Source organism: Macaca thibetana, chromosome 10, assembly GCF_024542745.1.
Source record: "Macaca thibetana thibetana isolate TM-01 chromosome 10, ASM2454274v1, whole genome shotgun sequence".
Lineage (NCBI taxonomy): Eukaryota > Metazoa > Chordata > Mammalia > Primates > Cercopithecidae > Macaca > Macaca thibetana.
The window spans coordinates 34,958,805-34,971,325 of NC_065587.1; the positions used below are offsets into that span (position 1 = coordinate 34,958,805).

The 12,521-nt window shown below is 37.7% G+C and overlaps 1 pseudogene across 1 annotated transcript in view; it reads left to right on the forward strand.

The window, feature by feature from the left end:
• The window catches only part of LOC126929777 (putative ankyrin repeat domain-containing protein 20A2), a 42,712-nt pseudogene that overhangs the window by 13,327 nt on the left and 16,864 nt on the right, over positions 1-12,521 (forward strand). The window contains exons 7-10 of the transcript XR_007717260.1: positions 6,024-6,049; positions 6,977-6,981; positions 8,674-8,743; positions 11,890-11,974. The product of XR_007717260.1 is annotated as a putative ankyrin repeat domain-containing protein 20A2 (transcript). The remainder of the gene's footprint in view (positions 1-6,023; positions 6,050-6,976; positions 6,982-8,673; positions 8,744-11,889; positions 11,975-12,521) is intronic.

Sequence of the window (12,521 nt, forward strand, 5' to 3'; positions counted from 1 at the left end):
GATCCCCGTGCAGTTGAAGATCTGAGTATAACTTTTGATTCCTTTACCTTAGCTACTAATATCCCACCATTGGCTGGAAGGCTTCCTGATAACATAAACAGTTGATGAACACTTGTTTTGTTTGTGCTGCGTTATTATACACTGTGTTCATACAATAAAGTAAGCTGGAGAAATGAAGCTGTTAGAAAGAAAATCATCAGGAAAAGCATATTGACCTTTCATAAAGCGTAAGTAGATCCTGACAAAGGTCTTCATCATCATCAGGTTGATTAGGCTGAGGAGGAGGAGGAGAGGTGGATCTTGCTGTCTCTGGGTTGCAGAGGCAGAAGAAAATCTGCATATAAGTGAATCCCTGCAGTTGAAACCCTTGCTGTGGAAGGGTGAACTGTATTACATGTTGATTTGCGTCACTAAGAAAGTAACTATCTTAGAAATGGGAACTCAGCAATCCCTTTCTGGTACCATAAATGCAATAAGAAATGTAAAACTGAACAGCATACATCCATACAAATAGGAGATTATTTTTTGAAGATAGCTACTGAGCACAGAAGACAGAAAAGCAATTCCTTATTGAGAAGCACAAGTTATATTACATATTCTTAACACAAGCAAAGTGGTTTTATCTGTCATACTTTACAAAACACATACACATACACACATGCACATATACACACACACAAAGTTAAAAGTCTTGCTGATTCTTAGTGACCAAATCCAACTGTTTACAGGGAGCAGTGGATAACACATCCTATAGTTTGGATGCAGTTCTTTGGATTTTTGACTTGTTTTGTGATGAACTGCCTTTAATGGGTGAATCGTGTTTTTAATTGTATAAGAAACGAAGAAAAAGATTAGAAGCAGTAAACAGGAACTCTATGATCAGTAGTAGACTATTACAGTATATTCAATAGTCATATGTTTTTCTCCAGTTATACAGTTTACTTGAATGATGCACAATGAATCAATTATTATTATAAGAGATGGGGTCTTTCTATGTTGCCTAGGCTAGAATACAGTGTCTATTCAGCAGTACAATCAGCTCACTGTAGCCTTGAACTCCTGGGCTCAACCAGTCCTCCTACCTCATCCTCTGAGTACCTGGGACCTACAGTCTTGTGTAGTTACATCTGGCCTGATACACAATTATTTATTTATTTATTTTTGATACAGGGTCTCCCTCTGTTGCTGGTACTGGAGTGCAGTGGTACCATCTTGGCTCACTGCAACTTCTGCTTCCTGGCCTTAAATGAGCCTTTCATGTTTAACCTTAGCCTCCCACATAGCTGGGACCAAACAGGCATGCACCATCACACTTCGTTAATTTTCTTTTTGAGGGTTTTCTGTTTGTTTGTTTGTTTAATAGATGAGGTCTCACTATATTGCCCAGGCTGGTCTGGAACTTCTGGGCTCAAGTGATCCTCCTACCTCAGCCTCCCAAAATGCTGGAATTTATAAGCGTGAGCCACTGCTCATGGCCTGCACAATTATTATATAAAGGAATGAAGCCCAGTTGAGTTGCAGAAAATTGACCACCTTTTCGTTTTTTTTCTAGAAACATTCATATTATAGGACATATTGTCAATCACCCAGATCCTCTATTTTTTATTTGGTTAAAATAGGATTGCTGCTTATTTCACATTACTTTGTGACATTATTGTTTCGTTTATTTCTTTTATGGCTTTATTCAATTGGATAGATATAGAAATACAAGAATCTCCAAGTCAAACATCAAGGCCAAAAAAGAAAAACAGATTAGGGAAAGTTATTCTGTGAAATAGCCATCTGATTACAGTTACATGTATCATATCAACTTAATAAAAATCGTATACAATGCATATGTGTCCCGGTTTCCCGAGACCACCGCCAGGTTTGGTGGTTCACTAGAAGGACTCACAGGACTCAGCAAAGAGTCATACTCAGATCTTTAACTGATTACAAGAAAGGGGACAAGTAAAATTAGTAGAGTAAAAAGGTGTGCAGTGGTCAAGTCTGGAGGAAACCAGGCACAAGCCTCCAGGACTTCTCTCCTGTGGAGTTCCCAGGATCTGCTTAATTCTCCCAGGCTCACATTTTGACAACATAGGTGCAGTGATGTCTGTCAGTACCAGAGTCTCATTAGAGACTTAAGTACCCAAGTTTTTATATGGAGGTTACTCTCCCTCACAGGTATCCAAATTCCAGACTTGTAGAAGGAAAACAGCTGTTCAGAGTAACCACACTGTTTCTATAAACACTTTAAACACAGTGAGCCACTCTTCTCAGGGAATGGTGGAAACCCTCCCAATTCCAATTTCCTAAACACCAGCCAAGGGCCAGCCTTGCATGCTGCAGGCCTTTCTAAGGATGGCAGTCTCTTGCCTGCTATATGAAATCTTTTCTGCACAACACTTATAACCCCAACTTAAACTTTGGTGTTGTTTTAAAATTTCATTTTAGTAACACTCAATATTATAAGGTAACTTGGTACTAGTTTCTGTTGTATGATCCATCTGAAGTTGTAAAGCCAGTTGCTTTTTTGACTTTTGGTGACTAACAGGTATTTGCATGTAAGTTACCATAGCAATGTTAGGTAATTATAATCTGTCCTTTTTAACTCATTAATCTTTCAGTAAAATGTTAAATAAGCATAATTTCCGAGTTAAAATTAGAATAAAAATGGTCTTTTATTTTGATTACATGAATAATCTAGTTTTCATATTGTGCTAAATCCGTGTTTAGAATTATGAAATAAGATAAAATATTCAATCATTTTATCAATATTTTCTTACCTATGCATGCAATTAAATTTATTTATTTATCATATATTCTTCAATTTGTGAAATAATGACCACATGCTGTTACTTTGGTCTTCAATGATCTCTAATTTTTAGGGTCACAGTGTCTTGCTTAAATATATTATAACAACAGGTTCAGTGAATATCCTTTATTTTTTGTTTTTATTTTTGAGACAGAATTTAGCTTTTGTTGCCCAGGCTGCAGTGCAATGACACAATGTCAGCTCATTGTAACCTCCATCTCCTGGGTTCAAGCGATTCTCCTGCCTCAGCCTCCCAAGTACCTGGGACTACAGGCATACACCACCATGCTCGGCTAATTTTTTGTATTTAGTAGAGACGAGGTTTCACCATGTTGGTCAGTCTGGTCTCAAACTCCTGACCTCAGGTGATCCACCCGCCTTGGCCTCCCAAAGTGCTGGGATTACAGGCATGAGCCACTGCACCTGGCCATCTTTTTTTTTTTTTTTTTAATTTTTGTTCTGGAAGATCCTGGGATGCATAGACAATGAATATCCTTTTTTGTTTGTTTGTTTGCTTGTTTGTTTGTTTGTTTTGAGACAGAGTCTCACTCTGTCACCCAGGCTGGAGTGCAGTAGCACGATCTTGGCTAACTGCAACCTCCGCTTCTGGGTTCAAGTGATTCTCCTGCCTCAGCCTCCTGAGTAGCTGAAATTACAGGAGCCTGCCACCATGCCCAGCTAATTTTTGTATTTTTAGTAGAGACGAAGTTTCACCATGTTGGCCAGGCTGGTCTTGAACTCCTGACCTCAGGTGATCCACCCACCTCTGCCTCCCAAAGTGCTGAGATTACAGGCATGAGCCACCATGCCCAGCTGTGAATACCTTTTTTAAGTCAGTAACTTTATTTCTTAGGGCAGTTTTAGGTTCACAGCAAAATTGAGAGGAAGGTACAGAGATTTCTCATATGTTCCATGCCTCCCACACATGCGTAGCCTCCCCTATTATTACTATTTTCCACCAGAGTGGTACATTTGTTACAACTGATGAACCTACATTGACACATTCTAATCACTCAAAGTTCATAGTTTACTTCAGGCTTCACTCTTGATGCTGTACATTCTGTGAATTTGGACAAATGTGTAATGATATGTATCTATTACTGTAATATTATTGACAGAACAGTTTCACTGCCCTAAAAATTCTCTCTGATATGCCTGTTCATCTCTCACTTTCTCCCTAGCAACTCCTGGCAACCATTGATCTTTACTCTGTTGTCACAATTTTACTTTTTTCAGAAGAGTCATATAGTTGGAATAATACATTGGGTATCTTTTTGAATAGTTAAAAAAAGCTCCATTGTAATTGAATGTAGTCATTTAAGATGTATGTACTTTGTCCTTTTGTTTTTCCTTTGCTTCTTTATCATTGTAAAGAAAGATATATGCTGATGACATATTCCTTACATACTTAGAAAACATGATTTGTATAGGTATTTGTCACATAATGGAAAGGGTTGAGGAAAAGGACACCATGCAGTACCACACAGCACAAACTGGGGCCTCTTGCTCTATGAGGTGGGTCCCGATAGACTCTCTAGCAGTGAAAGGGGACAAGTTCCAGGGGTTGTACTTTATAAAACTGGAGTCACAAAGTTCTTCTTACTTACCTTTGGTTAGAAATAAGAGCAGACAGTGAATGCTATAGGGTAAATACATAGGTTCCTCACTGATCCTCTTCCTTTGAGGGATGAGTTTGACAACAAGCTATTAAAATGACATGACTCACCTACAACTAGATTCTGTCATAAGGGATGGCAAGAGAGTTTTGCTTTATGTAAGGTGAAAAAGAATTTTTTTCCCTTACTAGGGAGAAGGGCAAACATTGGAACATTCTGGTAGTAAAAGGGCATTGATATGGTTTTCTTTCTATACATTTTCATGTCATATAGTACTGCCTGGCAGCCTGCCACACCTCCCCAGTGTTTCTTAAGCTTCTCTCTGAATGTGAGGTGTGCCTCGTAGTGGATAAGCTCTTAAAGGAGTGATATTTCCAGTGATTTTTCTGTGGGAGGTAAAATGGCAGGTGAATTTGGGCCTTGTTATACGTAGGGCAGAGCAAATAGCTACAACTATGTAAACCACCCAGCACCTTCCCCAAAGAGTAGTAGCCAGAGTAACACATTGATCTCTTTTGATCTCTTTTCCACTAGCAGCTGGAAAGTCTTTGCAAGGATTCCTGTTTCTGATCGGATTCCTATATTTTGCTGGCTTCTGGTGATAGGGTGTTTTATCCTAAACTGAACAGTTTGAACTGAAGAGCTAGAGAGGCTGTGTTGTGTTATAACAAAATAAGTACAGTAGTTCCCCCTTAACTGTAGGAGATACATTCCAACGCCCCCAGTGGATGCATGGAACTACAAGTAGTACTGAATCACAAACTGTTTTTTCCTACACATATGTATCTAGGATAAACTTTAATTTATAAATTAAAATAAATCTGATGATATCTGCAGATAGAGTGTGAAAATTGAATTGTGTCATCAGCAGAAATGATTGCTTGTTTGTTGGTGGGGAAAAACTCTCCACACATTTGGTCACAGAAGCCTTCTCTGTTGATGATTGTTGCTGTGGCGTGACAGCAGACAAAACCATGTCAAGTATGTCTTTCTGCACATATAGTGGATAAGGGGTACTACTGTATACTCTGTTTTAACTGCCCCTCATGTTTTGGTCCAGATATCATGCTCTTTGACACTGTTGACTCATCACACCTGTTCCGCTAACAATAACATTTTTACTCAGTCTCATAGGGTTTGACTAGGATGACTTGTATACTGCAGTTTACTTGTAGATACCAAATTTTAATAAACTTATTCTTCTTTGCTTTTAATAAATACAAAGGGAAGTAACAGTTCTTAATGCATTAATTACCTACCAATAGGTATAATTAATGTTAATTCTAATAAGGTCCCAGGTATGCTCCCAAAGGAATTCTTTGTAACAAAGCATCAGTCATGTGCTTTACAAAAACAAACCAAACCAAAACAACACAACAACAACAGGATCTAAAGCATACACACAAGTGTGCACAATTTTTTTAATGAAGGTAGAGTCTTGCTATGTTTCCCAAGCTGGTCTCAAACTTCTGGGTTCCTCAAGTGATCCTCCTGCCTCAGCCTCCCAAGTAGTTTTGATTACAGGCATGCATCACTGTGCATTTTTTTGCTTTTAATATTCTGTATATTCATGATTGATTTAAAATGCATTTTGCCTTTTTCTTTAATAGATGTTGGAAGTTCTGATGAATCTGCAGTCAGATAGGATTTTATAGATTTAAAAATTATGTTAACTAAGGAAATATAGATGGAAGAAACTAGTATCTGTTGAGTGTCATAGTCTGGGCTGGACATCCTGTTATGGTCTATGCATTTATCATCTCATAAAGCCATCACAACATCTGTGTTTCTATAAGCTACTGTTTATTAAATAAACAACTATGGATTAGAGCAGTTGATTAATTGGCTCATGATCCCATAGTTAACAAAGTCGCTGGCCCACTTTGATCATCAGCCTGCCTGCCTTCCAAATCCCTTCTCTTGCTCCTCAGCATAGATTGATAGACATCTGTGTAGCCCTTGGATCAAGGTATACGTCTGAATCAGATTAATCAGATTCATTAATTTAATGTCTAAATTAATGAGAGTTTAAATACCTTCAACTCTCATTTAAGGTTATCATTAGAATGTGGTTAGTCCAAGAGTTTGTCCTGATAAATTTGACAATTTCAGTGGTAACCAGTATCTTATTTTTACCATCAAAGGCTTTAGGGCAGATCTTACTTAGCTATGGCCATAGGACTGTAAGTTTTACAAAATCAAATTTAGGCAAGCCTTAGAAATTATTTGATTTCCTGGTTTTGTTTTCCATTTAGGCTAGTATTTTTGCTTACTTCCATAATACGTTTTTTAGTCTTGTTTCTTTTTCCATGAATTTTCCATAATCTTGTATTGATTTTTTAAAACTTTCTTCTCTGCTTTTTTTGGTGTTTCTTTTATTCTATTATTTTTTTTCAAATTCTGCTATGTATTCCCAGTTTTCCTATAGACAGAATCAAAAGCACATAGAATTACAGAATTTTAAGGAATCTTAGAATGAATTAAAATACCTTGTAGTATTTTCACATGTGTTGAATATTCTGGTGAAGTGATTCTTTAGATAGAGAACTTGAGAATCAAAAAGATTAGGTTTTTTTTTAGACATAGGAATTGGCAGAAATGAGATTTGTACTCATTTTAAAGCCCAGTACTCTTCCTTCTTTTTATATCCTATTGGCGTGTGTTTAATAATACAAACGGGAGTGAGTCTCTTGCACCCAGTGGATAGAAGGAAGGTGGAATTAGCTAGTGAACCCAATGAAAGTGGGTAAGAATGGAATGAGCAGAGGAAGGCCAAGTTTGAAGAGAAACACTTATCAATAAATTATAAAGATAACGGACACACAAGATGTTGGGAATTATCTACAAAGGCACATTAAAATAGATTCAAAGGAGCTCTAAAAAATTTGCTGCTTTTTTTTTTATTTATCAAGGACTGACAAACTTGGAAGATTTTTACTGAAAGATGCTAAAACATTTTGAGACACTGGGAGGAGTGTCTACAGCAGATAGAAATGTGGCATCATCTACTTCCATCCTGACTTACAGAGGGGTGCCGTAGAGCCCCTGGAATACCTAAGGGACTGGAGACTGCTGAACTACACAGATCTGTGGCCCAGGACAGGTGGTCTCCTCACCTCTGCCTCTTTTCCCAATTCACTGATGTCCTTCCTTTGTTCATGGAGGCTGGATCAGGGGCATGATTGTCTGGCAAATCATTCGTGGAGTTCAGTTGGGACTTTGGTAGTGTGTCTGTGCTGGGGGCAGGTGATGGAGATTCCAGTTAGCTTGTTTTTCAGGAGCAGGGATATAGAGGGCTCCTACACTTGGTCATTTGAGGCCATCCTTTCAGGAATCTGTGCTTTCATAGACTGAATATTTGAAGATTGGAGACTTCTGTGGAGCCTTGCAGAAGTGGAATCTGGAAGCAGGAGCCCATAGGAAGACAGATATTTAGATAGTACTTAGGGAAATAGAGGCACAACTAGCAGGACTCTGTTTTTCCAGCAGGCTCTCTCCTTGGGTGTCTAAGCACCTATGAAAATCTTTAAGGGCTTGCTAGTTTATGTGGATCTGAATAAGGCAGGACCTATAGAGTAGAAATAATGGAATTTTATTATTGTTAATGTTTTAGTCTTTCTGGGCAAAGTATTCTCAGTAAGAACATACACCTTCATTATTTGATTTTTGTACATTTAGCTTTCATACATTTCAGATATTGCAGGGGATTCCCTGTACTGATTTAGGGCAAAGGAAAGCAATATGACCTTCTTAAGTGGTTTCCTTGCTGAGGACTCAAGACTGCCATTTTGAAGTGATGCAGATTAGTCTTTTAACCAGAGGTAGATCATGGACAAGAGACAGTGGATCTGTCTACCTTGTTTTAGGTCATCGGTTTTCTTCCAGATTAGATAACAAAATGTATGTCACCCATTAACTGAATTTTAAGTTCAGCTTCAGGAGAGATAATTTGTGAGGGTAAATTATTGTCAGGCTCTGCCAACATATTGACTGTCACTATTTGTTATAGAGCTCAAGGTCAGTTTTCATTGAATATTTTATAGATTTAGACAGGTGGAGGCAGAAATAGGTAACTAAAATCTTTTACTACAGAGGACATATTTTAATTATATCAAGAATCATTATTTAATATGTAGATCACTGACCTTTCCCCAGGTTATGGTTTCCTTTTTTGAGGGGGAAGCTGGATACAAACTGGCATTTAAAAAAATTGTAAAGAAATCAACTTGCTCATTTTCATTGTACGTTTTTGCTCTCAAGCATTTTCCGTGATCTGTGTGTAGATTCATTGCCTGCATCGGATGATGAAGACTTGAGTGTTGCTACTAAGGTAAAGTGGTCTCTTGTAAAATTATTTTTCACTCTGAATCCAGTTTTGCGTAGTATTTACTTTTAAAACTTAGCAGTGGTATACCTATCATAGTTTTATGGTGGTAATGGAAAGTTGGTCAGAGAAAAACATACATGTGGCTAGTTGATTCAAAACATTTGTTTAACTTTGGTAACTAACAAAGATTGATAAGTCCTGTGACAGGGTGTGAGCTGAAAAAAATGAACTGGAAAGTAAGTAGTGACAGGAAAATCAAATTAGGAAATGCTTTCTCCAATAGAGGAAACATGAAATTTGGTTAAGGTTTATTTGGATAAATACTAACACTTTGATTTTTAAATCATACGAGAGTGGCTTTCATAATATTTATGCCTGTATAAATCTTCAGTGGATCAAATTATTTGCAGTAATCATGGACTCCCCCAGGACGTTTTAGTCGCAAAATTGTTGAGCACATAGCATAGAGCTTTTTTTCCTTGGAAACTTACAATTTTGGTATCATACAGTTTTTAGGAGAGATTGTTTCTCTACTTATATTATTGGTTCTGTAATGAGACTAAAATAGTATTAAAAATTGCAGAAAAAATCACTTGAGTGTGGTGGTGTAGACTTGTGGTCCCTGCTACTTGGAAGTTTGAGTCAGGAAGATTGCTTGAGCCCAGGAGTTTGAGAAAAGCCTGGGCAACATAACAAGACTATCTGTCTTAAAAATATAAACTGTGGAAATGTAAAAATTTAAATTTATGCTCTCAAAGTTTGTATCGCAAAGGGATTTTTGTGTGTTTTATAAGTTGTCCATGAAGAGTTTATATAAAACACTTCATCTAATTGAATAACATGTATTTTGCTGCAAATAAACAGTTCTAGAAGCAGAGACTTGTAATACCAATATGGTAAGACTTTTAACATCATAATTTTGTCATTGTAGTTTATTTAAAATATTTACTTGGCCAGGCGCAGTGGCTCACGCCTGTAATCCCAGCACTTTGGAAGGCCGAGGTGGGGGAATCACCTGAGGTCAGGAGTTTGAGATCAGTCTGGCCAACATGGTGAAAGCTTGTCTCAAAAAAAAAAAAAAAAAACACAAAACTTAGCTGGGCATGATGGCACATGCCTGTATTCTCAGCTGCTCAGGAGACTGAGGAGGGAGAATCGCTTGAACCCGGGAGTCGGAGGTTGCAGCAAGCCAAGATTGCACCATTGCACTCCATCCAGGGTGACACAGCCAGACTACATCTTAAAAAAATGAAATAAAATAACCACTCAAAGTCCTTATATCACATTCTGAAATTTTGAGTTTCAGAAGTTTTTATGTTTAGTTGTTTAATCATTGGAAACTCCTGAATACCATGAGCTACTGGAGGTCAGTAAACATATTTGCATGTATCCTGGAGTACGTAGAATACAGTCTTCCATGTAAGAAGCATTTTAATTGTTGTTTTTTGAGATGGGGATTCACTCTGTAACCCAGGCTGGAGTGCAGTGGTAAGATCTTGGCTCACTCCAATCTCCATTTCCTGGGCTCAGGTGATCCTCACACCTCAGCCACCCAAGTAGTTGGGACTGTAGACCTGTGTCACCATGCTTGGCTGATTTTTGTAGTTTTTGTAGAGACAGGGTTTTGCCTTGTTGCCCAGGCTGATCTTTAACTGTTGGGCTCAAGTGTTCTGTCTGCCTCAGTCTCTCAAAGTGCTGGGGTTACTGGCATGAGACATTCAGCCTTAATAGTTGCTTAATCTGAATAGACAAATGAATTTTTATATAGTGCAAGGTTATAAGTAATATAATATACCTCATGTATCTAATGATTAAACTTCTAAAATATTGCTTACATTTGCATTATTTTTTAATATTTAAGAATGTGTAAGTTTTGATGTGTTATGTTGAGAAATTATGCCATACATAAAAAGGAAATAAATTAGAAATAGGTCATCAGTAGCAATGAGGATTACAATGTATTTTCAAGTATCATTCAACTGGAATCTTAACATTGTGATTTTAGATAAACATTTCTTGTGCTTTTTATTAGCCCCAACTCATGTTCTATGAAATTTACCTTTTCAAGCCATACATGACTCTTTAGAATTTTGGTGACCAGTTCTTTTTCTAGGTGGAAAGTTGAAAGTTCCAGGTTTCTCTCTTTGTTATAGTAATATTCTTTCAGGTAGTGGTAGATGACCATATTTAAGTAATTGAATGTCTTAGAGTAATAAACTCTATCACAGAAGTACTTACAAAAAACTAATTGTAGCATACATATTAATTAGTATTATTAGGGATATGAAAGACCAAAAGGCTCTGTTATAGATCTGTTTCTCCATTTACTTTATTGTACTTCATGTTGTTTATTTTCTTTCTTGGCTTAAGCTCATGTTTCATTGACCAGTTAGGCTTGTTTTTTGTTTGTATCTCCCTTCTTTCTCACATTTTAAGTCGAAATTTTTGTGGAGTCAGGGTCTTGTTCTGTTGCCCAGGACGGAGTGTAGTGGCATGATCTTGGCTCACTACAGTCTCCGCCTCTAAAGCTCAAGTGATCCTCCCACATCAACCTCCCGAGCAGCTGGGATACAAGCACACACCATAAAGCCTGACTCCTTTTTGTATTTTTGTGTAGAGATGTGTTCTAATTATGTTGCCCAGGCTGGTCTCAAACTCCTGAACTCAAGCAATCCACCCACCTTGGCCTGGCAAAGGGCTGGGATTACAGGTGTGAGCCACCATGCCTGGGCAATATTAAGGTTTATTTAAAGGAATTGATTAAATAAACCTGGCAAAGGGCTGGGTGTGGTGGTGTACAGTGGTTATCTCAACACTTTGGGAGCCAGAAGTAGAAGGTTTCCTTGAGCCTAGGAGTTTGAGACCAGCCTGGGCAATATAATGAGGCTTTGCCTCTACAAAAATAACAATAAAAACGTTAGCCTGACATGATGGTATGCACCTGTAGTTCTAGCTGTTCGGGAAGTTGAGGTGGGAAGATTGCTTGAAGTCAGGAGGTTGAAACTGTAGTGAGCCATAATCATACCACTGCGTTCTAGCTCTGGTTTGACAGAGTGAGACCCAGTTTCATAAAAAGAGATTGATAAGAAACTCTTGATGCAACTTATTATAATTTTTAAAATGGAAACTTTTTCTTGATATTACCTTAGCAGTGTGTCCCCGAGAAAGTGTCAGAGCCTTTACCTGGACTTTCCCGTGAAAAAGGAAACAGAATAGTCAATGCAAAAGGAGAAGGTGAGATTCGTATTTTGTTTAAAAAGTCATTTGATGGAATGTTTCTTTTAAAATATAAGCACTAATATAGTCGAATAGCTAAAGAAAATGTCCCGTTAACTGTATAATAAGTAAAGGAGAAGTAAAATGGTGATAAGTTGTGTCTCTAACCAAGGGTCAGCAGTTGATTCTATTGGGAATACCACTAAAGGAGCTGAGTTACGAGCTCCATTTTAAGACACTCTAAGACCTGAGGCAAGTCAGGAAAGAGGGAATGGAAATGAATAAAAGAGAAAGAATGAGGAGGGCAGAGTGTACATGGAATTTAAAAAAAAATGCGGGTGTATGTAATGGAGGGTAGTAAACTCAAATTGTTCTGTAGAAGAAGGAAGAACATGGTGTTAGAAATAGGAAAGAAGATAAAGTGAGCTTCCAGTACCAAAATGTGTCAGAGAATTAGAGTAACATTTTCCTACTCTTGCTCTCATCCTCACTACTGGGAAGGCATTAAGGATTGAGGTACTTTACTACACAGACCTGTGTTTTATCTACCATAGATGAGCATCAC